The 26758-nt window shown below is 35.3% G+C and overlaps 1 protein-coding gene across 2 annotated transcripts in view; it reads right to left on the bottom strand.

Annotated features, from left to right (window-relative positions):
* LOC149961976 (zwei Ig domain protein zig-8-like) overlaps positions 1-26758 on the bottom strand; it is a 304615-nt gene that overhangs the window by 183750 nt on the left and 94107 nt on the right. The gene's annotated exons all lie outside the window — the stretch shown is intronic.

The raw sequence follows: 26758 nt of genomic DNA, 5'->3' as shown, positions 1-26758 counted from the left end.
ACGGCCGCGATGCGACGAAGCCTAACTACTCTTCCTTCCCAAAAGCGACACCCGGTCACCTGACACCGGTGATTAAAAGAAATAAACGGAAACCGTACCCTATCCTTACCGTATTCGTCACTATGTCGGGTAATGGTTGGGATTTGAGGGAATGCTCAGGCTGACCCAGTTACAAGATTTTACTCCTTTGAAAGGAAAAAGTGGGGATTTTTTACCCTTTTTATTTATTCGTTTTTTTTTATTCGAAGATGGGCCATTTTTTAAAAAAAGGGGTGTCGTTGATTTCGCCCCTTTTGGCAAAGAAGAGTTTTTTTTATAAGGGAAGACGTTCCAATGTGCAGATTTTCGGAGGGAGGTTCTCCCAAGCTGTTCTTCATTTCTTGATACTACCGTGTATGCGCATTTTGGTTTTGGAGAATTTTATTGAAATTATTTTTATAGCATACTACTAGGATGTGTGCTTTCAATAGACGATTTTCAATTATCGAAAGCCAGATATTGACTGGATTCACCGGCTATTCTAGGTTCAAAAATGCAGTATCTATAATAGGCCTAAGCTATAATTTGTTTCCTACCCTAACCTAACCTCACTTACCTTGACCTAAGCTAACCTAACCTTACCTAGACTCACCTAACCTCACTTACCTTGACCTAAGCTAACCTAACCTTACCTAGACTGACCTAACCTCACTTACCTTGACCCAACCTAACCTAACCTTACGTAAGCTAACCTCAGCTAACCTTACCTAACCTTATCTTAGCTAACCACACTTAACCTAACCTTACATTACCTAAGCTAGCCTCACCTAACCTTATTTAGGCTAACCTCACCTTACATTACCTAAGGTAACTTAGCCTAACCTCATCTAAGCTAACATCACCTAAGCTAACCTCACCTAAGCTAACCTCACCTAATCTTATATAAGCTAACCTACCCTTACCTAACCTTACCTAACATAACCTTACATTACCTAAGGTAACCTAACCTAACCTAAGCTAACCTAACCTTATATTACCTAAGGTAATTTAGCCTAACCTTACATAACCTAAGGTAACCTAACCTAACCTTACCTAAGCTAACCTAACCTTATATTACCTAAGCTAATTTAGCCTAACCTTACCTAAGCTAACCTAACCTTATATTACCTAAGGTAATTTAGCCTAACCTTATATTACCTAAGGTAATTTAGCCTAACCTTACATTACCTAAGGTAATTTAGCCTAACCTTACCTAAGCTAACCTCAATTAACCTTACATCATCACTAATGTAAAAATGTTTAAAATGCTCATTTTAGAGAATAAGAAAAACTATTTTAAAGGTACGAAATGTGTATTTCATGAGTAGACTCATTTGATTTATATCAGATTTTGTGATAGAAATATATAATAATAAATGATAACATTAGTAATAAATAATGTGTTTGGCGGTAAAATATATTTGGTTTAAAAAATCACGTTTGAAAAAATCTTATTATTTTTCTATAATGTTGATAAGCTTTTGAGCAAATTGATACATTTAAATTATAATAGATAATAAATATAATAAACTTGATAATTATAATAAATATGATAAATATGATAAATATGATAGATATAATAAATATGATAAATATGATAGATATAATAAATATGATAAATATATATATAATAAATGCAATAAATATTAGAATGAAAAAATTTAACGTACTTAATTTCTTCTGCTTTTTTTGACCGATGTTGATTTACCGGTTGTACGTGGAGACGATTAAGGCAGCAAGTCCGATGGGTTGAACCGACCGAGAAAATGAGAACTAGATCAATGATGGAAAGCAGTTTTTCTGGGCTGTCTCGGCCGGATCGTTCATTTAGTCAAAGGCGGTAGATTTAATTTAGCAGGCCCGATCCCCTATGCAAATTCCCGCCGGGTTCCAAGGAGGGGGGGGGGGTTCTCTTCATTAGCGACAGGGGGAGGGGGATCACATCCCTGCTTTAATATATTCATTTATCGAACTGAAAATTCGCCAATAACATCAGCCCCCCCCCCCCCCCATGCGTGGTTTGTCTTTATTAAATAAATCAAAATCGTCAATACAGTGAAGGTGACTGTGAAGGGTCGAATTGAAATTAACGGCTTTATATTATTTCCAGGTATTAATTAAGGTTTTGGTGTATCGAATTTTCGGATTCGTTAAGTGAGATAAAATAATTTGGTTTTACTATTTATGAGTAATTTCCAAATTGTTTAAAAATAGATTTAACATTAATATATTTCAAAATTAATTTAAAATAGATTTAACATTAATATATTTCCAAATTAATTTAAAATAGATTTAACATTAATATATTTCCAAATTAATTTAAAATAGATTTAACATTAATATATTTCAAAATTAATTTAAAATAGATTTAACATTAATATATTTCCAAATTAATTTAAAATAGATTTAACATTAATATATTTCCAAATTAATTTAAAATAGATTTAACATTAATATATTTCAAAATTAATTTAAAATAGATTTAACATTAATATATTTCAAAATTAATTTAAAATAGATTTAACATTAATATATTTCAAAATTAATTTAAAATAGATTTAACATAATTATATTTCCGAATTGATTTAAAATAGTTTAACATTAATATATTTCCAAATTAATTTAAAATAGATTTAACATAATTATATTTACAAATTGATTTAAAATATAATTAACATAATTATATTTCCCAATTGATTTAAAATATAAGTAACATAATTATATTTACAAATTGATTTAAAATATAAGTGACATAATTATATTTCCAAATTGATTTAAAATAGTGAGAGTTAAAAAAACTGGGTACGTCATGCAAAGAATATAAAGCCCCAGGAATGGAAGGATTGATATTTTTGGTCACGTGTTTTGGCCGAGCTAGAAACTTCCGGCAAAGCAAATCAGAGTAACCGTTTCCGGTTAACGCAACCCGGTCTCTCTTTAAAAACGAGAGGCGCAAAAGTTCCACTAGACGGAGCTACACCTTCCATTCCTGGGGCTTTATATTCTTTGCGTCATGGAATAAAATTTGGTACTTTATTACCAAGTCAATAAAAACGGGAGCTTTCGGACCGTGGTCCTTCCTCAGCCAAATCGTTACATGATAAATAACAAAATAATAAAAAGTTATCTTTCCATGATTAGTCTAATATTGTTTGCAAATTTAAATAAAGCGGAATTTTCGTTTCATTTTTTCGAATTTTAAAGTGAAATTGAACCTCAAACATTAAAAACCCTTAAAAAGTAATTGGTTTCAATTTTTTATTTTTCCGACTTGCGGAAACCTTTCAGGAAATTTTACCGCATATTACTTTTCCTGAAAATTAACAACACTAGAATAAATTAAAAATCAGTCAATTAAGTTTTTAAAGCGACCCAAACCAAAGCAAGTCTTCAAAATTTACACGTAGCAACAAAGTATATTTAAAATATCGTTGTACTTGTTTCATATTTACCGAAAAATCTGACCAACCCATAATATCCTTCGTTGGTTACAAGAGTTCAAAATCAAAGGATGTAAAATCCGGAATTTAAAGGATTGAAGCCTTTTACACATTTCATCTTATTTACAATGCCAAATATTGCAAAACTCGCCATATAAACTTCGCTAGGCCTAATTAGGGGATCGACTTAGCTTCCCTGCCTTACGGCGCTGTTAAGCGGCCAAGACCTCGAATTTTCCCTACGCTTCAAATATTGGAACGTCAAAGACGTAAGCTGACACTCGATAAGGAAAGCCGGAATCAAGTTTCGGTTTACGTGTCAACGTAGGAAGTTAAGATGGCGGGTAAGAGTGGGCTTCGCGTCGTCGGGCTAATAAATTTACGCTGGCCATATTTAGACAACTCTTTGGAAGCAAGCCAAGATATTTTCAAAACCCAAAAGGGACGGAAGTTGGGGATTTTGGGTTCACGAAGAGCCCTTTTAATCCAAAGTTTGACTGCAACGCGGCTAATCCTATAGGAGTACCGAGCTGGGTCCTAATTTATGTATCGCGCTCCTGCGAAAATTGCGTTTATATCTTATTGAAATTGGACGAACGGAAAACAGCGATCGCGAACGACATCTACTGAGAATTTTGGGTACTTTAAAGCCTTTTCGATTTATATTTTTCATTTCGAAGGGATATTTGGAAACCGTATTTAGGAAAGCATTTTGACATTTAAAATGTATCGCTTCAGTTCGTAGTTTGGTTGGCAAAAATTGCATCCCATAAAGATGGTTAAAACATTACCATTATTGTTAATCTATGGTGTAAGTTTAGAAGCATTTCAAAATATTGGTATCCTTTTGGAAGGATTCAAAAGAGCGATTTGAAAACATTGCACTAGAAATTTTGCCAGTTTTAAATGGTCTTAAGCGTGTTTAAAAGTGATTTAATAATAATAATTACAATAAGTAATAACATCACCAGTTAAATCATTATCAGTCACCTTTTAATTAAATTTAGCTAACTTTTTTGCCTTTTAATACAATAGACTATTTCTTAATTCGGTCCAAATTAGGCCATATTAGGGTCATATACAAGATTATTTACTGTGTTTTACTTTGTGTTGTCTGCTAAATACTGGGAAAAATTTCATGTGATATAAGCTTTTTTAATGATGGTTTGAGACTGGATTTAACCGGTTAAAGCCTTACTACCTTTTTCATTTTTAGAAAAAGCCTGTTTTTTCAACCCTTATTTTAGCAAAGGATATATTTAAACAATTCTATAAAGGTAGGGTCATTTGTGGTTTAACCAATGGAACCTGTACAGTCGCCGACTCCAATAAATTTTCTATGGGTCCGATTTTCGTGTCGAACCGCGGAAACATGCAACTACGTCTTAACATTTGCAGCCTAACGATGGATTTCACTGTCTATGAATATTTAATTATTTATCAACCATCTTTTACGGATGTAATAGTTTTAGAAATGACCACAATTGACTCTTCCGAAACGACATAAAAGGCCGTTTAATATAAAAAAGCACGAGTTGCACTTCCTCTTCTATACTTTCTGTGACGTATCTATGACGTAAAGAACTTTGCTTTTGGGAGAATGAGAGGTTAAAACGGTGGAATAGACGATGTTATGACGTAGGGGAAGAGACTCTTCACAAGGCAGAGGAAATAAAATTTCACCAATCTGAATCCATCGATAACGCACCATTTAAAAAATCTATTTAGTTGTTAAAATAATTATTGTCCATGATTAAAAGCTAAGTTTGAAAATTTATAAATAGATGAAACTCACATGGATATTTACATCCAATTTTAAAAATTTAATTATAAACTATATAATTTTACCAACTTTTAATTACAGTTTTAAAATTAAAATAAATATCCGTGTGAATTTCTTATATTTATAAATATTCTTACTTATATGAGTTGTTAATTATTAATAGAACTTATTTCTAGAACGTATTTTAGCGTTCTTAACCTTTTCTGATGTTGATCTTAAATGAAAATAACAAATAATAATAATAATCAGCTAAGCTAATACCCAAGGCACCACCTTAGGCCTAAGTCATCAAGCGACTTTTATAGCCATTAATTCAGGTGGCCGGGCTACAATGCGTAGGAGGGTGGTGTCAAGCCCTTCATGCCACGCGAGTCAACAGCTCCCTACACTAACTATTACCGTTAACCTCGACCAGTATTTATGCAAAGGAGAAACCGAAGAACTCGGTAGAAACCCTTTAAGCCAGTGGGGAGAGAACTTGCAAACTCAACGCAGAAGTTGTTCCGAGTTTTCCCCCAGTACCACAAGCTAGGATTGAACCCGGCTCCTCTTGCTGCGAGGCGAAACTGCTAACCCCACTTAATGGGAAGCAAAGAAATTGCGACTTATTTTTAGAACGTATTTTAGCGTTCTTAACCTCTTCTGATTTTTCCGATGTTGATCATAAATGGTTATGGTAAACAATGTCGATCGTGGGACTATGGAAAATGTGTCCCTTATATAAAAAGAGCTCAATTGAAAAGTTTTTAATACTCCCATACAAGTTAATTTTAATAGAATCTTCCGGTAATTTTTCGAAATTTGGTTCGTTTAACAGAGGCGGTTACATAACCTTTCCAAGAATTAATCGAGATGACTACGAATACAGGAGGTGCTAATGAATAAACTACGTATTTTCTCCCGCATTGTGCAGCAGCGCACAAAAGAAGACAGCCTTCCACGACGCTATCGGCACTTCTACGAAATATATTCCGTAAGGCCAGGCGCCCACTACTCTTCGTAACGTCTCCGTCCTAGCTTTCACAAGCCTTTGCTTCGTAACGGAGACAATGCCTTGTGGAAGGCAGGGTGGATACGAAACGAAGAGCCAGTGGGCGCCTAGCCTAAGGTGGACGTTTGAAGGGAACAGTGCCGTAACGATTGTGGGCTTTCCAGCCAGGGCCTTCCAAGCATAATAATGGTTATCGCGTCTGCAGGGGCCCCCGCTTCGAGGAGCCTAACTTGGCTATTTGTACCACGTCGAGCGTGACCGTACCATTAAAGATAGCAGAAAGAAGAACTTGTTCAATAAAGAAAGCGCGGGATTACGGTCAACGACTGCTACTGGCAACCCGGGCTTCGAGGGTACCACACCGAAGTCTAGAGATTCGAATAAAGCAAGCCCTGTTTTTCACGCTTATATTCGACTAAAATCAAGTAACGTTTCTACAAAGTTCACTGTCATCCAAGGGCGTATCCAGGATTTTATTTCAGGGGGGGTTTTGAGGGAAAATTTCAAGGGGGGGGGTGCTGACGGAAGTTTCACTGATTTGTATTAGGCACCTCCCCCCCCCCCCCAGTCATCAGCATTTCGGGGGGGAGGGCTTGAACCCCCAAACCCCCCCCCCTTAAATACGCCCTTGCTGTCATCTAGCGTTCGCCAGTTCATGTGTACAACATTTGGCACAATAGGCATGCGCATTCCAATCATTTTGAAAGTGACTCTATGGGCAGATAACTTAGCAGTATTTGTCCCATCAAAACGCGCGTTGAAATAGGATCCAACCATAGGCTTACAGAGATCCCCAAAAGCATTTTAGTCTAATATCAGACAGAGCGGACCAAACTCGCGCTGTTATGGTCCACAAAGACTTGTTGATTGGAAGTTACGAGAACTGAGGGTGATTTTTAACAATATCGACAACCGTCCGCGACTACCAGGTTTTTAAGAGACAAGACCCATTATAGCGATAGGAGAGCCAAACCAGAACGGCGACCGCCAACTAACCTGACCTCACAATCGCGCCTTCAAATGCGCCAACCGTACCTCTTGACTACCTAGAACAGCAATGTCGACTTAAGGGACGGATTTGACAAGCGACCATATCGGAAGCGGCTGCCAGCGGCTTGGAAAGTACTTTATCGGGCGCAGCTTTTTATCGCTTACTTCGTCGTAAATTCGACCAAGGTCGGATAGCCCCTAGTGCCGCCTCCTAGCGGAGAAAAAAGAAAACATATCGCGAGGGCACCCAATTTATTTCGGAGCATTTTTAGGCGGGCCATCCCCCTTTATTTAGTGGTTTTTCCACGCTTGTAAACTTCGTCGATAGAGGGCCTTCGCTTGATTGGAGATGCCGTAAAAATTGGTACCTGATAGTTCCTGGCTTTTTATCGAACACCGACGTCACCTAACACTCGCGGCTTTGATTTACGAAGCTTCTTCCCTACCTTCGAGTACGCTTTTAGCTTACCCGCGAAAGAAGCTCCACAATTGAACCGGAGATAAACGTGGGACTGAATTATGGCTTCCTCGATTGATTCCACGCTTCTGTGTTTAAGTGCTTTCGATAAGATTGTTTCGCCAATCTGATTTGACTACGCTTTCTAACTGAGTTTATATCGTAAGTATATAACATAGTTCTTATTATCTAGGTTATAAAAAATTAAACAGTCAGTTTCCAATGGTAGTAATTTTCCCAGTAAAATCGCAATGTGTAAATTCGTTTATTCCCATTCGACCGAAATCCCATTCGACCGAAAGAATTTTAAAATGTAGCCCAATTGGCGGGGTGATTTGGTATTTTATTTATGAGGTATGTACTATCAAAAATCCATGTTTAGGTTAGGTTAGGTTAGGTTAGGTTAGAGTTGGTTAAGTCGAATGGGACACATAAAAGCGTTCGGTCGAATGGGACACATAAAAACCGCACGTTTCGGCGGAATTCGGTCGAATGGGACACCTCAAAAACCGCCTTCGGTCGAATGGGACTAAAGCTGTAAATTGCATGATCGCTAAGCATTTAAAATCGATATTATTCCGACCATAAATAATGTAATAAAAATAAGTATTAGCCCAATCTGATTATTGAGCGTGGTCTAGATCACCATGCGAGCTCTATGACAACTGAAAGATAATTGTTTATCCATTTTAGAACATTTCCACAGTTAAAATTATCAAAAAAGAGAATGTTGGACAGCAGCTAGATCAGATCAGTTCTACATGGGGAGATCAGGCAGTTCAAAATGACAGGGAAGCTCACATTACAAAAAAACTTAAATAAATTTCTACATTTAATTTAGAACTAATTTGACTTAGTTAAAATCCATAATAAATTTACGATAGTATTAAATTAAAATATAATGATAACGCTAAGAAAATGTTAAACACAAACATTAAACTACACTAAAGCCCAGTTCACACTATACAATTAATTGGGCCACTTAATTGAAACCAACTAATTGTAAGCAAGAAAACTGTACAGTGTGAACAGAAAAAGTTGGAGTTATTGTTACAATTTTTCTGTTCACACTATACAATTTTCTTGCTTACAATTAGTGGGATACAATTAAGTGTCCCATTTAATTGTAAAGTGTGAACTGGGCTTAACTTGATTTAATTAAAATCCATAATAAATTTACGATAGTATTCCATAAAAATATAAAAATGTGAAGCACCAGCATGAAACTTAAGATAATAAAAAACTTTTCTTTCCATTAGGCCAAAACTTCGAAAACGACTTAAGTAGTCTTTAAGATAACAAAGAGATTAAGTTCAACAGTGGAACGTACAGGAGGAGGACGCGTTGGACGTTATTTCGCCCGTTTTAGTCCACAAATATTAGCTTGGTAATTTACCTGAAACCGGTACACTCGAGAATACTCGAACCAGTAACCTGCAAACGACTTAATCCTAGGCCTTGGCTCAACTTTCAACCATAAAACGTAACAACGTGAGCATTTAAATAGCCCGGCGAGTTAAGCCTCGCTCTCTTAATGTACGCTCGACTAATCACAATGCGTCGTTTTAGCCGCCTCATCCCTGAGAAAAGAATGGCTAGGTGGACCATTTTATGGTTTATTAGTGTAAATGGGTTAATAGGGATTTCGTACTCGGCAAAGCGGCAAAAACTATTAAAAGCGAGTGGCGTCTTCTATTGGGCGAAATCGGAAACTAAGGGGGGGGGGAGGGGAAATTAGTTGTTCAGGTTCGACTGTAGGGGGTGCGATTCGCGGGGGGTATGCGCGGGGGAAGAGGGTACGTTAGTCCTTGTTCATTATAATTGCAAATTTGGGTACCGGGAACAATTTTAATAGTTTTTTTGGCTTCGTCGTTTAGGCTTTGGCCTCTAATTCCCGGCAATTATACAGCGCTATCTATCGACTAATCGTGAAGCTCGCCGGAGTTGCGACGAATTTCGTCTAATTAGATCGACGATGGTCTAGTCTCGTGTCTTTTAGTTTTTACTTCCTCCGATGAAGCGGAATTGTAAAGGGTTGAAGTGCCAGAGACGGACGCCAGGGGGAAGAAACGACGTTAGCGTGTTCCAATTGCCCATTGGGCCGAATAAAAGGAGTTCGACTGGCGACATCTAATGGTCGGAAAACCGCAAAAAGAATCGAGGAATTCGGTTAAGTACGCTGATAGCTGTTAGGTTTTGACTAATTTCAGTCGAATTGTAATTAGAATGTATGAAATATTTCAATACGCTAATCGGACCGCTGCTTGTTGGAATGTTAACGAGGTACGATATTAAAGCCTCGATTAGTAGATACTTCATCGTACGGATAGTTTGTTTTACTTATGGTAACGCGGTTCTTCATATAGTAAATAATTAGATTCAAAATACTTATTATTAATAATCTTTAAACACCAATTATAATTGACTAATGATAAACCACCCCCGAAACATATAGTTGTACACCAAACTAAAGATAAACCACATAAAACTAAAGATAAACCGCACAAAACTAAAGATAAACCGCACAAAACTAAAGATAAAGCGCATAAAGCTAAAGATAAGCAATACAAAACTTAAAATAAACCGCACAAAAACCAAAGATAAAACGCATAAAGCTAAAAATAAGCAATACAAAACTTAAGATAAACCACACAAAACTAAAACTAAAGCACACAAAACTAAAACTAAAGCACACAAAACTAAAACTAAAGCACACAAAAATAAAGAAAAACCACACAAAACTAAAGATAAATTACACAAACTAAAGATGAACCACACAAAATTAAAGATAAACCTCACAAAACTAAAGATAAATCACACGAAACTAAAGATAATCTACAGAATCTAAAGATGAACCACACAAAATTAAAGATAAAACACACAAAACTAAAGAAAAACCACACAAAACTAAAGATAAACCTTACAAAACTAAAGGTAAATCTCACAAAACTAAAGATAAACCTCACAAAACTGAAGAAAAACCACCCAAAATTAAAGATGAACCAATAATGAAAATTCGTGATTGATCGTAAATCGACCTAAAAGCAGAACTCGGGCAGAACCAGTACAAAACCAAATACTGATTGAGCCATCCTAATTTTGTAAACAGACACAAGTTTCTAATCTTCGAAAGACGTAAATTGCGAAGCGTTAAAAGGATAAGATATCTAAAAATAGCTCATTATCTGTCTGTGCGGAGATTTCGAAGGCTCGTCTTTCGTAATTTGAGGCGTTCGTCTTGTAATTTCGAAAATGACAAAGAGGCATTCGACGACTTCTCATTTCAGAATTCTTTGTACCCTCTTTTTTTTTCGGGTCGTCGCGAAATTGTCGAAGAGAGACTTTTACTCTCATTAATTTTGGTAAATCCGTATTCGCGAATAAAAAGAGATGGGTTCCGAAAACCGAAAAAACGAAAAAGGAGCCTTACATTCTAGAGGCAAAAAGCTCCCGGCGCTATCAACCGAAATAAATTCTAGAAAATTTTCAATATTGCGAAATGTGGAATTTCAGTTCTGTTTCCTCCCCCACCCTCGGACAGGGTTGCCGATTAAAGATCATTGATTAGGACAGACACCGATTTCAAGATTGCACTGGCGGTTTGTTGTAGATATTCGTTTCGTTTAGCAAAATTACTAGACAAAGTATTGCATTATCTCAAACAGTGTTCAAACAATATATGGAAAATCGATTTCAACTGATTTTTACATGATGTTTCCATGATATTTCCAGAAATCAGTGATATTTCCATGATATTCCCAAAAATCAGTGATATCTCCATGATATTTCCAGAAAACAGTGATATCTCCATGATATTTCCAGAAAACAGTGATATCTCCATGATATTTCCAGAAAACAGTGATATCTCCATGATATTTGAAGAAAGCAGTGATATTTCCATGATATTTCCAGAAATCAGTGATATTTCCATGATATTTCAGAAAACTAACCTTGTTATTTCCCTGAGTTTTCCAGGTATTGTCCCTGATTTTTGCATGATATTTCTGGATATTGATATGATGTTCCCTGATTCCAGAATTGTCAGTAAGGTTTGCACGATATTTACAGAAACTGTCACTGATGTTTGTGAGATTTCCCAGGTTTTGTTTATGTTTCCTTAATTTTTCCATGCTTTGTCATGATGTATTTTATGATTTTCTCAGGTTTTATCCATGATGTATTTTTATTTTCCCAGGTTTTGTCCATGAGGTTTCTTATGATTTTCCACGTTTGGTCCATCCTGTTATCCTGTTTTTTCTATCATTGGTCACTGATGATTCCGATGATATTTCTTAACTTTTACGTCATTGACGTAAAAGTAACGTCAACAAACTAATTCTTAGAAATTTCCATGATTTCCAGTTTCGTAGACGGTTTGACGGCAAATTATCGAAATAAATTTGAAGATTTTTTCTAAAACATAATTGACTATTTGTAACGGCCCATTTAAGGTTGTCGTCTTAAATGACGCGATTTTCGGGTGGAATATTTGGTGATTAGTACACAAGAAGGGAGGGAAACATTTTTAAAAGCGCTTTCTTTAATCACACACTTGAGATTGGATTTTCTTCTGGCCCAAAAGGAAAAATCAACGCCAAAGACATTCATTAATTAAGAAAGGAGTTAGCAGGACGAGGAACTGGACACTTTTTAATCAAAAACTAAATAAGAAGTAGCTAGTCGAGGTAGCGAAAGATTTAATGAGTTCTAAGGGAGGTTAAGCAATGAACTCTAACGTCTATCGACACTCTTATCAAGCATGAATTTCAAAATATTTCACGTTACGAACTGCTAACGGGTTTTGCTTAACTTCTTTAATATTTGAGACAATGTCTTGGGATTCACACGACGCGATCGTTTTGGACAACTTTTTCGTTCAGAGGACTCGTGCATGGATTAATTAATTTGTGTTGTTTCTAAAACGATTATATCTACAATGAGTTCGTGTTGGTTATTTGTTTCACATTTGACCCTTTCATCACCATGGTAACACTGAACCTAGTGGAAGATATATATCTGTTCGTAACCTTGGTGATAATTTTATTGGGTTCAAAATACCACCGGTTCTTGTTCAGGAAAACCCATTGTCCTTTATTTTCAATCAATTAATTAAGTTAAACCTTGGATTTAAATATTTTGAGCTAATCCTAGGTTATAACATATTTTCCGTAGAGCTCGGCGTTTGGATAGAAAATTTTCCGTTCATTTCTTTTACATCCGTATCCGAAAATAACCCAAATAAAAACTTATTTGTTGCATATTAAATCGTATAATAGTCGCGAATACAATCCATAAATAAACAGTTGATCGGATTTTTTATGATTAATTGAAATTTTGGCGGTTAACTTATCCGTTTCCCCGAGCTCTAGTTGTTCGAAAATGTTGCCTCTTGTCATTTTCGGATAAAAAAGTTATTTTTGTTTAAACTAGGTTTTCTTTATTTAAATCATGTTCTTTTGGTTTTTTTAAACATTGCTGTATTTTACTTTTCATGTATTATTCGCTTTTGTTTAACCATGGATAGTAGATTTTAGAGGATCGGTAAAAAGCCTGGTTTTTAGCCCCCGTAAACCAATCACACGAAGGAAGTCGTCCAAGGTTATTTGAAAAAAAAAATAACGCTAAGAGTGGACGATACTGTTCGAAAAAAGAAAAAAAGATAAACACGAAGTACATTTTTACGCCAAAAGGTATTTTTTCACGTTTTTATAGATTAAATATGATATACTAAATATCAGTTGATAGTTTTTATTGAATTAAAAAACCAAAATTAAAAATTACTAAAATATAAAGCGCAAAATATTACGTAACAATATCAACCGCATTGGATTGCCATTTTGATATTTTAAGATCACGTGGTACAAACGACCTCGCAAGACTCCCTCGTAGTCTCTCGAGCTGATTAATACGCGGGGAGAAATAAAATGCACTGTGGAAGGGTATCGAAAACCTGTCCTCTTAATTTACTGTCCATGGTTTAACCGTGCATACTAATTACAAATCCTCCTAAAAATCAATAGATTAAACTTAAATAATTTACTACAAGTCTCGCCAGAAACGAAAGTTTTAGTTTTGGTTTCATTTTTGATTTGGTATAAATGCAGGGTGACAAGGAAAAAACCTCGAAAGTTTTATAGATAAATAGGAAATTTTCAAGCGAATTAAAGGAAAATATAGGAAAAACAGTAGATAAAATAAATTGAAATAAAGGAAGAAGAAGGGTACACGGTTTATATAGTACATGAGAAAACCTAAGACAAATATAGGAAATGTGGTCACCTTGTAAATGTTTTAGAAATGTAATCATTTCGATAAGAAAATGTAAAAACATTTTGGAATAATTTTTAGTTAATTATAAAAACCAAATTATTAAAAAAACTATTTATTTTAAATCACTAGTTTTAAACCATGGTTTAAAACAGTGTGGTTTAAGCTAGCCAACCCTAAATTATTAATTTTATTTAGATAAAAATTTTAAATCTTTAATCAAATATGTTTAGAGCAATTTTTTACTAACCCTTAAACATGGCGATCCAGCTCAATTTTTAAATGCATTTTTAATGAGAATGCCGTTAGATAAATTGATGGGGTTTGTTTTATTTTGATAAATAGGTAAAAATGTAAAATACTTTTAGAGCGCATTTCCTATATAGACCTTTTATTATTTAATAAAAAATTATTTTAAATTGCCTTTATTAATAAAAAATTATTTAAAATTGATTTTTTAAAGGGAATATAACCTCAAATCGTTTTTTATTTTTTTTATGCTTTTTTATGTAAACAATTTTGGCGGGAAGTCACTAAACAGCGCCAAAAATATCTAAAGTCATAGGAGGGAGCGGGAAATGGTCGAAGGTTGGTCTTCCACACCTAAAACCTGAGGTTATATTCCCGTTAAATTACATTTTAGTCATCGTTCTCGATACTTATAGCACTGTATAGATTGGGTTATATTATTTATTACATTTTCAACATTTCTAAACACGTAACCACTTGTTTTAATTTGCATATTTTGCTGTGGAGAGTATAATTAAGTAAAATACAAACATTCAAATTCTTAATTGAATCCATGGTAAAATTAACAATTACAATTTTAACGGCAGACGTTTTAAAAATAGATTTATGGAGATTAAAAATAATGTGAGTTTTAATCTGTAATAAATTTATTTTTAAAATGTCCGTTAAAATTGTAATTAATTAAAACTCAATGTTTGTAAAGGTGCATGCTTTTATTAGATACAATTTATTTGAGCTGAGGGAGTATTTACCATATCTGGTGGCAAAGAATGTTACTGAACATTCATCGAGCTTCCCTTAATAATATCTTCATCTTTATTTATTTGCGTACATAAATGCTCCAAAATTCAATAGAAGTAAGACCATAAGTGTATAAATTTGCACATAAGTATAACACTTCCTATTCTTCACATGCAAAGGTTTTACTGAGATCTATTCACAAGACAAGACTGCATTACGGGCTTCGGCGCCGTTTGGCTACCGCTCGCTTCCACGTCAAACGTAGCCTTTGACAGTGCCTCGCTAGGGGGAGATTTTCTTCTTGTGATGACGTTACACGTCGTTCCTAGCTCTCAGTAAAATATTCCCCAAAGTGACAAACTTATGGAAAAATATTATAGACTTATGGTTATACTTAGGATTCGTATTTGGTTGCTGGAGGCTAATTAACCAAAAGTCTATTCGTGTCTAATATTTGCATTTATAAATTATTGAATAAACTACACGTTATGGTACGTTTAATTAAACTTTAGAGGATGTTATTTTAAATGAATCCATATTTCTTTCAAGAACCGAAATAATGCAGCTAGAGATTAAGCTGGTACTAAAAAACGTGTAGGGAGAACGTGTGTCTTTGATGCCCAGTCTTCAAGTAGCTCGCCTTATCCACTTGACGTTTTTCACCGACCGCGCTTAAACTCTTCAATATCTCAGTGATCTCAGAGTCGCTGATTAAAATCGCCTAAAATGAAAACATTTTTCGGGAAGATGTCCTTTGAAGAATCGGTTCCCGGAAAAGAATTGAATAAAAACATCTAAAAAGCTGTCTAAAAACCAAACTGATCAATAGATACATTGGCTTAGTTTCGGGGAAGTCTGCCAAGGTCTAGACGCGGACAATGAGATAGCCCCAGGCAGTTCGCCCGCTTCGAAACCGATAATCAGTCGACGGTGTACTCGGAACGGGGAACTAGGGGTGAAGTTTGTTGGCGTCTAGGTTGCATGACAAATCGGCCAGTATAGGGACCGTCTCAGGAGGACCAAGATCTAAGGGCGGCTACCGGCGGGTGGAAGCTTGGTCGGAAGTGGCCGTCGGCGCGTTGCGAGTACTTGAAAAGAGGGGGCTGACTTATAAGGTAAGTAAGCCTTTGAGAAAAGAACCCATTTTAGCCCGTGGTCATAAAGCCAGCTCATTTTCTTATAAAGACCTCAATTGGGGGTTGCAACGGTAGGAGGGGGGGGGGCGTGACTGGGGTACCTCACCCGATATTGAACATCGAAGACGGTTACGGGGACTTAGCTATGGGAGCCTTTCAGAGACAAAACGGGACAAGTCGAAAAGCAAACCAAAAATAGTTTTTTTACAACGATGATATTTCAACGTTAAATATAGTAGTTCTAAACGTTCTACAGATATATCCTTACAGGTTGAAATTGTAATATTCACACTTAAATCACAGTTAATGAAAGTAGTAATTTTACCAAATATTGATGGATAATATTTGCCAATCCGAAGCATTTAGATTAGTGCAAATGACGTCAATGGGTTTGGAAAATTAGGTTAGATTTCGACCTAATTCGTAAAATTATATCATCATGCATATTCTATTGACTAGCCTACCCAATTTGACGCAAGTTACTAATTATACGATAGACTACAAATCAGACTAACTAGATTCGTAAATTTACACTGATCGCCCCAAATACACCGACTTCTACCAATAGTATTAATTTGAGTCGCTCGATTCGTGTAGTGAAAAGGTAAATAAAAATCGTGAAGATAATAAGTTGATAAAAAGCAGAATGTGTTTTCTCAAGGCTGCCGCATATTTTCATATTAAGATTAACAGACTTTTCTCTGAAAATTTTTAAATATTTTTTCCTGGCTTTTTTAAGGTCAAAATTAGAATTAAGAATTTACTTCCGCTTAAATTTCAGTTTAAAAGTGTGTGGTTTGGGCTTAGATAAAAAAATATCCATTGCAAGCTTAGGTTTTTAGATTACTTTTATAAAATTTTAACCCTCTAACTTTTCCTTGACTTTTTACCCACTCTAAAAATGGCCCGATTTTGTACCAGTTCCTAAATTTCCCCGACTTTTCCTCATTTTCACTGAGCCATGACAACCTTGTTACTTCTTTTGCGCCAATCTGAATTAAAGGCGATTGCATAAATTGTTTTGGTCGTAGCTAACTTGTCAAAATGTTCCCGGAAATTCATCATAGCACTGCCAACTTCTAGAACGTAATCGGAGTTGGCCGTGGTCAAAACATGGGCGCTGCTTCACTGAGCCTAGGTTAAAAACGTGTTCTAGTCTAAGTCTTAAATTTTTTTTCAATTTTCTAGTCAGAGACTTAACATCACTATCACAATAATAATAGTAATGTCCGAGGAGTCGTTAAATTAAGTTTAAAAAATTAATAGTTTTGCTATTAAAAAAGTATAAATATTTAAAAACGTAACTTAGCACAAAATTTTGGTTTGAGTCTATTTGATCGATTCCCAAATGATCGAACGGGTCCCATTTGATCGAATTTCCATTTGATCGAATTGCATTTGATCGAATTGCATTTGATCGAATGGCATTTGATCGAATGGCATTTGATCGAATGGCATTTGATCGAATGGCATTTGATCGAATGGCATTTGATCGAACGAAATTTGATCGAAAGCTACTGTAGGGTAGAACTACAAGTTTTTGGGAGTAAATCGAAGAGGCAACGGTGCATACGCGCCTACGGCGCGCGTACATCAACCTAACCTAACCTAACCTAACCTGACCCTATTTTTATATATCAAAAACAACGGGCCGTTATCGTCGATGTCATAAAAAATTCCATCATATAGTGTATAAAGTAAAAATCTCTTCATCTTTGTCGCTTAATACAGTTAAAGCAATGAATTATTCCATCATTATTCCTTCTGCACTTAAGCAATGAATTATTCCATCATTATTCCTTCTGCACTTAAGCAATGAATTATTCCATCATTATTCCTTCTGCACTTCATATTGACATTCGGTAAAATAAAAACATACCAACTGGTACTATAAATACTTTGGAATTCGATCAAATAGTATTCGATCATTTGAATGTTCGATCTTATGAAACAAATGACAAATGGGATTGGATCAAATGGAATTTCGATCAATTGCAACGTATAATGATCGTCTGTCGATCACATATTTTTCGATCAAATGGACCAACACCAAAATTTTAAGCATGACTTTCTTTAAAAGTTAAACTTTTAAAGATTTATATAATGAAGCAACTTTAAAGCAATTTTATAGCCAGGTGAGTATTTTTAAAGGTTTCTACCGTTTGATGGCACTCAAATGTTTCCCGAAAGAAATTTCACCCAGTATAGATTCTTTTACGCGCGTATTTCATGGGAGTCGCCATTACCGTGCTACACGCGAGAGAACGGGTTTTGGGGGAAATAACTTTCCACGGTAGAGCTACGTGCAGTACGACTATGGCAGCTGCCTGTGGAGCAAATCGTGGGAAGGTCCTTGATGGGGGGAAAGACGCGCGTAAAAGAGTGTATACCTTGCAATTTACGCTATCACATATTTCCACCAACCATTTCCAAATAGTGGACATACAACATTTTAGCTCAAAAAACAGCTGAACCTCCGACCTAACGCCTAGGTGAGTCTTCCCCGCAAGTACTGACGCCGAATAAAAGCAAAGGGGCTTATAACAAGCCGGGAAGAGGCAACTACTCCTCCTCCTTAGTCAGGGATCCCCGGGAGACCAGGGTCGAATTAGTCTGGCCAGACATCAGAGAAAGAACAACTCCCCGCCTTTGAACTCCCCGCGACCTTTCTGGCAACTATACCGTTCAGGGGGAATCATAAACATTCGCCCAAGCTGATACACGTTCGTATGGCTATCAAAAGCATTTAATGAACTTACCGAGAGTGCAACCCTAGTAGCCTCCCCAGGAAAGCCATAATACCCTTTTTTGGCGAAGGGTCGAGGGTCAAACACCTTCGCAACATCTCAGTCGGGATTTGTTTCGATTTAATTGGATATGACATTATCCGCAAGCGCGAAGTTTAAGTACCAATTTTATCCGCATCGTGGAAGCAGTTACGATAGGAAAGGCCAGGGTTGCCAACACCGCTATCAGGCGCGTAGGAACGTTTTAGATTAAGGAAGGTACAGCTGTGATGCAAAATTTGGCGCCCCCCCTCATCGACAGGCCTTTTGCGCCCCTCTTAAAACAATTTGGCGCCCTTTTCACACCAATTTAACGCCCCTTTCCAATTTTAAGGGGGGTACAGCTGTGATGCTAAATTTGGCGCCCCCCCCTCATCGACAGGCCTTTTGCGCCCCTCTTAAAACAATTTGGCGCCCTTTTCACACCAATTTAACGCCCCTTTCCAATTTTAAGGGGGGTACAGCTGTGATGCTAAATTTGGCGCGCCCCTCTTAAAACAATTAGGCACCCTTTCCACACCAATTTATCACCCCTTTCCAATTTTAAGAGAGTACATTGTACCCCTGTACCCCCGTTTCTACGCCACTGACCGCTATAGTGATTGTTTTTAAGCCTAGTTACAGCAAGGTCCATTTTATTCTTTAATTTAGTATTTTCTAAATGGTCAGTCAGAAAGACGGTTCTTTGTACGTAGCTAACGTGACCAAAGTGAATATTTCTGAATATAGAAATATCATAAATAGTTATAGCTCGGGGAAACGAATAAATTAACCACCAAAATCATAAAAAAATCGATTAACTTATTATTTAAGGATATTATTCGCGACTATTATACGATTTAATACGCAACAAATAAGTTTTTTTCCCGGCTATTTTTCGGATATGGATATAAAAGAAATGAACGGAAAATTTCATCTCCGAACGCCGAGTGTTGTGTACCAATTTCGTTGGACGAGCCTTGAACGTATTACGGAAAGGGGGAAGACAATTTCCAGGTGCTAAAGCGTCTAACCAATGAAAACTGTACACGAGAAAATGCACGACTTTTGACGGGTTGCGTTTTCCTTGGGTGGGGTGCTCATCTTGCTGCGAGGTGAAAAAGCTAACCAGCCAGCGACAATGGTGGATATAGTAAGGGGAAGTGTCGGCGATGGTGGTAACCGTGTTTTGGCGTGTACAAAGTCTATAATCCCCAAAAAAATATATAGAAACAATCAACGATTGACTTAATTCTTCCAATGGTAGCTAGCTCACAACGACAGCCCGAAGCGATTTACAACGATAAGTATAAAGGAACCTTCGATTACAGCTTCACGAAACACCGAACCTCCCATAAACAGTACCCCGAAATCACGGAGGCGCTTGACACTAAAATTCGAACCTACAAGAAGGTACAGTCAACATTGGAAAAGATAAACAACATCGGTACGTAACGGAAGCGTCCAACTTCACACGCGCTGGCAATTAAGGCGGTCCAGACTAAGACAAAAATAAAAGGCAGGTGCAGCCAACGTCAGTCAATGTTGACTTTGTACTTTTTTTTCACTTCCCGGTATTAACGAGCTCTGCCAGCTTAAGCCGCGTCCCGAAAATAACAGACCGTAGCCAAACACGACCGGCGGGTGACAAACTAAGTTGGCAGAAGGAGACAAGCGCTTTCCATCACTCGTGTTTTATTTTCTGTTTTCTTCGTTCGCGGAGGTCATTCCTAAGACAATGCTTTTGTTTACGCTTTGTCATTATACAGATCCTTAACCGTAGCTTACGCCGGATTCACCCAAATGGTAGCTTTGTTTTCTATCCTACGCAAACCATACCCTTACGCGTGGTTCGTATTTAAGCGCCAGGTGATCCGGGCGTGTTTGATAGATTGGCTCCAGGCTAAGTTGAGAGTTTATGGAAAGAAGGGCTTCCTATGAATGTATTAGGAGCGGCTTTGGGAAGCTGCAATCGTAATGAAAGTGGCAGTCGCGCACCTGAAATTGCGGACAGTTTGTCAAAAGGACACTTTTGCCTGCTTGCCTCTATTTGCCAGAGGGGCATTGCACTCCGAAGACGTTAACTGGGCGTAAATGGGAAAACGGGGAAACCAATTCAGGTTTTGAAATTGTGACGAAAAATAAGCGTTTCTCGTACAATGTTAGACCTAGGGGTGTGCAAAATATTTGGTTAGACCAAATAATTCGATCGAATACCAAATCGAATATTCGATTCGTCGAATCGAATAGCACTTGGGAAAGTTCGCGAATATTCGTTTTTCTTGATCAAATAGTCGAATATTCGAAAAGATAGGAAAAAAGTATTTGGTATTTTCAAATAGTTTGCAAACTGGTCGAATAACCGCGGGTCTTTTTCTAATTTGTTGAGTTTCAAGGCCATCAGAGAAGAACGCTGGGGTAGTTAAACTTTAAAAATGTGTATTTTAAATATTGTTTGTAAATGTTTTATTTGAAAAAGTTTTGTTTTATAGTTTAAATTTATTAAATAAAATAAAATATATATTATACATTTGATTTAGTATTTTTAGTATCTTACAAGTAAAATGAACAGTGATTTCAATTACTTTTTTATTTTTTGACAAATATGCAAACTATTTGGTTATTTCATAACCAAATACGTTGATTTATTTGGTATTCGAAATACTATTTGGTATTTGATTAGTTAACTGGCTTAAAATTTTGCTCTAAAAATATTCGACCAAATTATTTGACGTTATAAATATTTGATTTGGTATTTGACATGCCTTGAAAAAAATATTTGATATTCGATTCAATCCCCAAAACATGGTATTTGCACATCTCTAGTTAGACCCCATCGCGCTGGGACAAGCGTCTAAAATGGTAAGACGGACGAAATTTTTAATAATAATTAAATAATCATCTATTTTAATACGCAAGGCACCAGGTAACCGGGTTAAATGGATGGTGTAAAGCTTTTCGTGCCACATGTGCCAGTACACTTACTATTTGTGGACTTAAACAAGATATCACGGACATTTAAGTACACACAATCCCGCCGATCACGAGGTATTAAATATTGAATTTAAATTTGAAATTTTTTCAATTATCTTGTACATTAACTTAATGAAACCAAGAGGAATATTATTGAAAATGAATTTTTCGAGCTACCTGGTTTTGGAAATAAGGTAGCGAAACGCGAACACGTTAATTGAAATTAATTTTTAGACAAACTGAATGTTTCAAATTACCTGGTTTTCGAAATAAGGTAGTGAAACGCGAACGCGTTAATTTAAAATTTTTTTAACTCAAGCCGAATGTTTTTGGAGTTAGTTGGCGCCTGTATGTATTGCTACAAAATTCAAATATGGCAATATTGCGTACGCGAGTTATGGGTTCCCACGAATTGTTCAGAAATCTCATTTGTAATTAAAATTAAACACTGGAATATAATGTCTAAAGCCATGGAAAAAGTGTTCACGTAAAAAAGGTGTCTAAAGCAAAGGAATATGCATCTAAAGCCATGGTATAAGCGTCAAAAGCCATAGAAAAAGCGACAAAAGCAATGGAATATAACGTTTAAAGCAATATAATAAGCTTCAAAAGCAAACAAATATAAAGCTTAAAGCAATGGAATATAACGTTTAAAGCAATATAATAAGCTTCAAAAGCAAACAAATATAAAGCTTAAAGCAATGGAATATAACGTTTAAAGCAATGAAATAAGTGACAAAAGCAATGGAATATAACGTTTAAAGCAATGAAATAAGTGACAAAAGCAATGGAATATAACGTTTAAAGCAATGGAATAAGCTTCAAAAGCAAACAAATATAACGTTTAAAACCATGAAATAAGCGTTTAAAGCAATGGAATATAACGTTTGATGTAATGGAATAAACTCCAAAAGTAAACAAATATAACGCTTAAAGCAATTAAATTAGTTTCAAAAGCAAACAAATGTAACGTTTAAAGCAATAGAATATAACGTTTAAAACAATGAGATAAGGGTCAAAAGCAATTGAATATAACGTTTAAAGCAAATGAAATAAGCGTTTAAAGCAATTAAAATATACGATTAAAGCAATGGAAAATAATGTTTAAAGAAATGAATAAGCGTCAAAAACAATGGAATATAACGTCTAAAGCAATGGAATAAGTGCTAAAAGCCATGTAATAAAAATCTTAAAGCAATGGAATAAGCGTTTCAAGCAATGGAATAAGTGTCAAAAGCAATAGAATATAACGTTTAAAGCAATGGAATACGCATCTAAAGCAATAGAATAAACTATTAAAGAAATAGAATAAGCGTCAAAATTATTGGAATAAACGTCTAGAGCAATGGTATATCACGTTTAAGGCAATGGAATAAGCGTCAAAAGCAATGGAATAAGTGCCAAAAGCAATGGAATAAGCGCCAAAAGCAATGGAATAAGCGTCAAAAGCAATGGAATAAGTGCCAAAAGCAATGGAATAAGTGTCAAAAGCAATGTATTTAACGTCTAAACAATGAAATAAACGTCTAAAACTATGAAGTAAATAAGCGTCTAACTCTTTGGAATAGAACGTCGAAAGCAATGGAATAAGTGTCAAAGCAATGTAATACACGTCTCTAAGCAATAGAACAAGCGATAAGCATCTAAAGCAACGAATTAAATAAGCGACTAAAGCATTAGAATATAATGTTTGAAATACACGTCCAAAAACACCAGAATAATAAATCTATAACACTAATTAGGATAATTAAAAAACATTTAGAAGATAAATTATAAAATATGTAATAAGTGTCTAAAACAAGAGTTTCTGGCATTATAATTGCGTCTAAAACATCTATATCATTATAATATAATATAAAAATTGATGTATTTCTACCCCAATAGCAAAGAGCTGTTAAAAGGCTTTTTTAGGGATAATGTTTACATAAACCATTACGTTTAAAATAGTATAGAGCAAATAGGATTATGTAATCCGATTGAAGATATATAGTCAGTAAAAATATACATTTTCCAAAAAAAAACATTTTCTCTTTATTTTGCAAATTTCCTCCCGGCCAGACTTCAGCCTCAGACAACCAAGATGCATATCTGTCCGCGTAAAAATACATGAATCGATACGATAAGGAGCAAGACTACCTTTCTAGCCCCGGGTTCAAATAATACCACGCAAAATGGTCCCCTACAATGTCATATATGGTGTCACACAGAAGGAACTGATCATTTGAGCCACATTTTGAGCAAATTTTACGCGATGAAATTGATTAAACATGAGATGATTTTAAGGGCCACAGAATAATTTGAATTGTGAGGGCAGGGCTACATAATCAAATGTCGCGTGCTTATGGCCGAAAATTCAACCCTAATTTTTCAAATGATTCTATCAACTTTTAAAATATGAATATATTGAATATTAGTAAAATCTTCTTAAAATAGATTTAATCGTAATAAAAATAATGAAATGGATAAAATCATAAGAATATAAAATACTTATGGCGAACAACAACTTTCTAATTGGAAGCAAATCTGTAAACCCAACGGTTGTCGCGATAGTTTTTGAACGACCTTGAAGACGTGCCCAGGTAGCACGAGCACGTGTATATAAGGGTGATATTTATATTCCGTGTTGAGTAAAATATACACGTCATAAGTTCGTATATAAGACACTTACTCAGTCATGTGTTACACTACATGTGTTTACTACTTATAGATATGGTGAATATATCAGTAGATTGGCAGACACGTAGTTTTTTCGTAAATAACTAGGTTGGAAAAATGTTAAGCTTTACGTTGTGCTTACGTAGATATGTGCTCCTGCTATACAGGATATAATTGCAAAATATATCAGTAGATTGGTAATTGAGGTGAATGGTTCCTTTTAAAAATCCTCCCTTGGGCGTAGCTTTGACTACTCAAAATTTTTATCACCTTCCTTACCCCCTCTTTACTTTCACCAGGTATTTTTAAGTGTTCAATTATGCGTACTTACCGATTATACAATACACTTATTAAGTTTAAATTACATTAAATCATACGGTATTAAACTGGTATTTGGCGTGTAGTAAGGAGTTATTTTTCGTGTATTTAGCGATTAAATTTCATGCATTAAGAATAGAGTTACTGATTTTTGTCATGGTGTAGTAATAATGGAGGTATTTGTATTAATTACGGAAAACTCATGAGGCGATTTGGATTTAATTATAATTTATTTAACAAAATGAAAATTAAAAACAAACATTTTAAAAACGTGATGTTAGAATCAACGTCCGACACTACGTTTCGGGTCCTACAAGATCGTTTGACGTTGATTCTAACATCACGTTTTTAAAATGTTTGTTTTTAATTTTCATTTTGTTAAATAAATTTTAATTAAATCCAAATCGCCTCATGAGTTTTCCGTAATTAATACAAATACCTCCATTATTTCATGCATTAAGAGATTATTTCGAGTACATTAATTTGTTATTTTTCGTGTGTCAAACGTTTCTTTTTCGTGTGTCAAACGTTTCTTTTTCGTGCATTAATTGGTTATTTTTGGTGAATTAATTGGTTATTTTTCACGTAGTTAGGGATATTTGCCGTGCATTAATAAGTTACTGTCGTGCATTAATTCGTTATTTTGCGTGAACTTTTTTTTTTATTTTCCTTGTATTAAGCGATATTATCCGTGTATTTATAGGTTATTTGGCGTAAATTATGTTGTTAGTTTTCGTGTATTAAGAGGATATTGGCATACAATTAGAGGTAATTTTTCGAATAATAAGAACTTGTTTTTGCGTGCACGAAGAGATTATTTCGAATACATTAATCTATTATTTGGCATGTATTAAGCTTTTTTTGGTGTATAAAGCGGTTTTTTTATTTATGGCGTACTGTTTTCCGAAGGATTGTTTGACTTTCAAACGCTGAAAAGGTCTGAATTTCAAGATTTCAAAAGCTTTTCTGAGGTCTATTCATTAATTTAATGAAATTAACTATAAGTTTATCTTAAATTGTAATATACAATTTCATGGCGTTTGTCCTTCACATACATTTTGTAGGATAATTGGGCAGAATTATCAAGAATGGAAATCTACTGAAGAAATACTGCATTGAAGAGATAGAAATTGTTTCTTAGTAATAGGTTTTTGATATTCATTAAACTATTTTTTACCGTCCTATGCATTCTAGTCCTAAAGATAATGAAAGTTTAGCTAGGTACTATTGAAAAAATTATTTAACAATATAACACATAATCAATAAATGTATTGTATCCCAAAATCTTTTTTCTATCTAGTATTAGACGAAAACTCATCGTGTAATGTGTACCTTTTCATCACATAATTAAAAAAAAAACACTAAATACACGCAAAATAGCCAACTATTGCACAAAAACCCACTAATTAATGTACGCAAAATAACTAATGTATGCATGCAAAATAACCAATGACTGCACACAAAATAAACAATTAATGTACCCAAATCAAACAATTTATGTACACAAAATAACCAATTAATGCAACCAAAATAGGCAACTAATGCACAGAAACTAACTTATTATAGCACACAAAATAACCAATGAATGCAAACAAAATAACCAATTACTGTACATAAAATAAACAATTAATGCACGCAAAATAACCGATTGATCAACGAAAAAAACGGATTGACTTCCAAAAATTTGCAATTAATGTACCCGAAATAATTCCTGGATTCACGGACACTAACCGCTACAGTGGCGTAGCCAGAAATTTGTCAAGGGGGTGGTCGAAGTATGTGAATGTAAAGAAGGGGGTCGAGAAGGTGGTGGAAATTTTGTACAGTCAAAGGTAGACCTAAGGGGGGGTTGGACACGGAACCCCCCCTTGTATACGCCACTGAACCGCTAAATACACAAAAAATAACTCCTTAATACACGCTAAATCGCTGATTAATACGGTATAATTTATTGTTTTTCAACTTAATGCTATTT

This window comes from Leiobunum rupestre, chromosome 1, assembly GCF_980474605.1.
Source record: "Leiobunum rupestre chromosome 1, qqLeiRupe1.1.hap1, whole genome shotgun sequence".
In the NCBI taxonomy this organism is placed as follows: Eukaryota; Metazoa; Arthropoda; class Arachnida; order Opiliones; family Sclerosomatidae; genus Leiobunum; species Leiobunum rupestre.
This window is presented reverse-complemented; position numbering and strand designations above follow the sequence as displayed.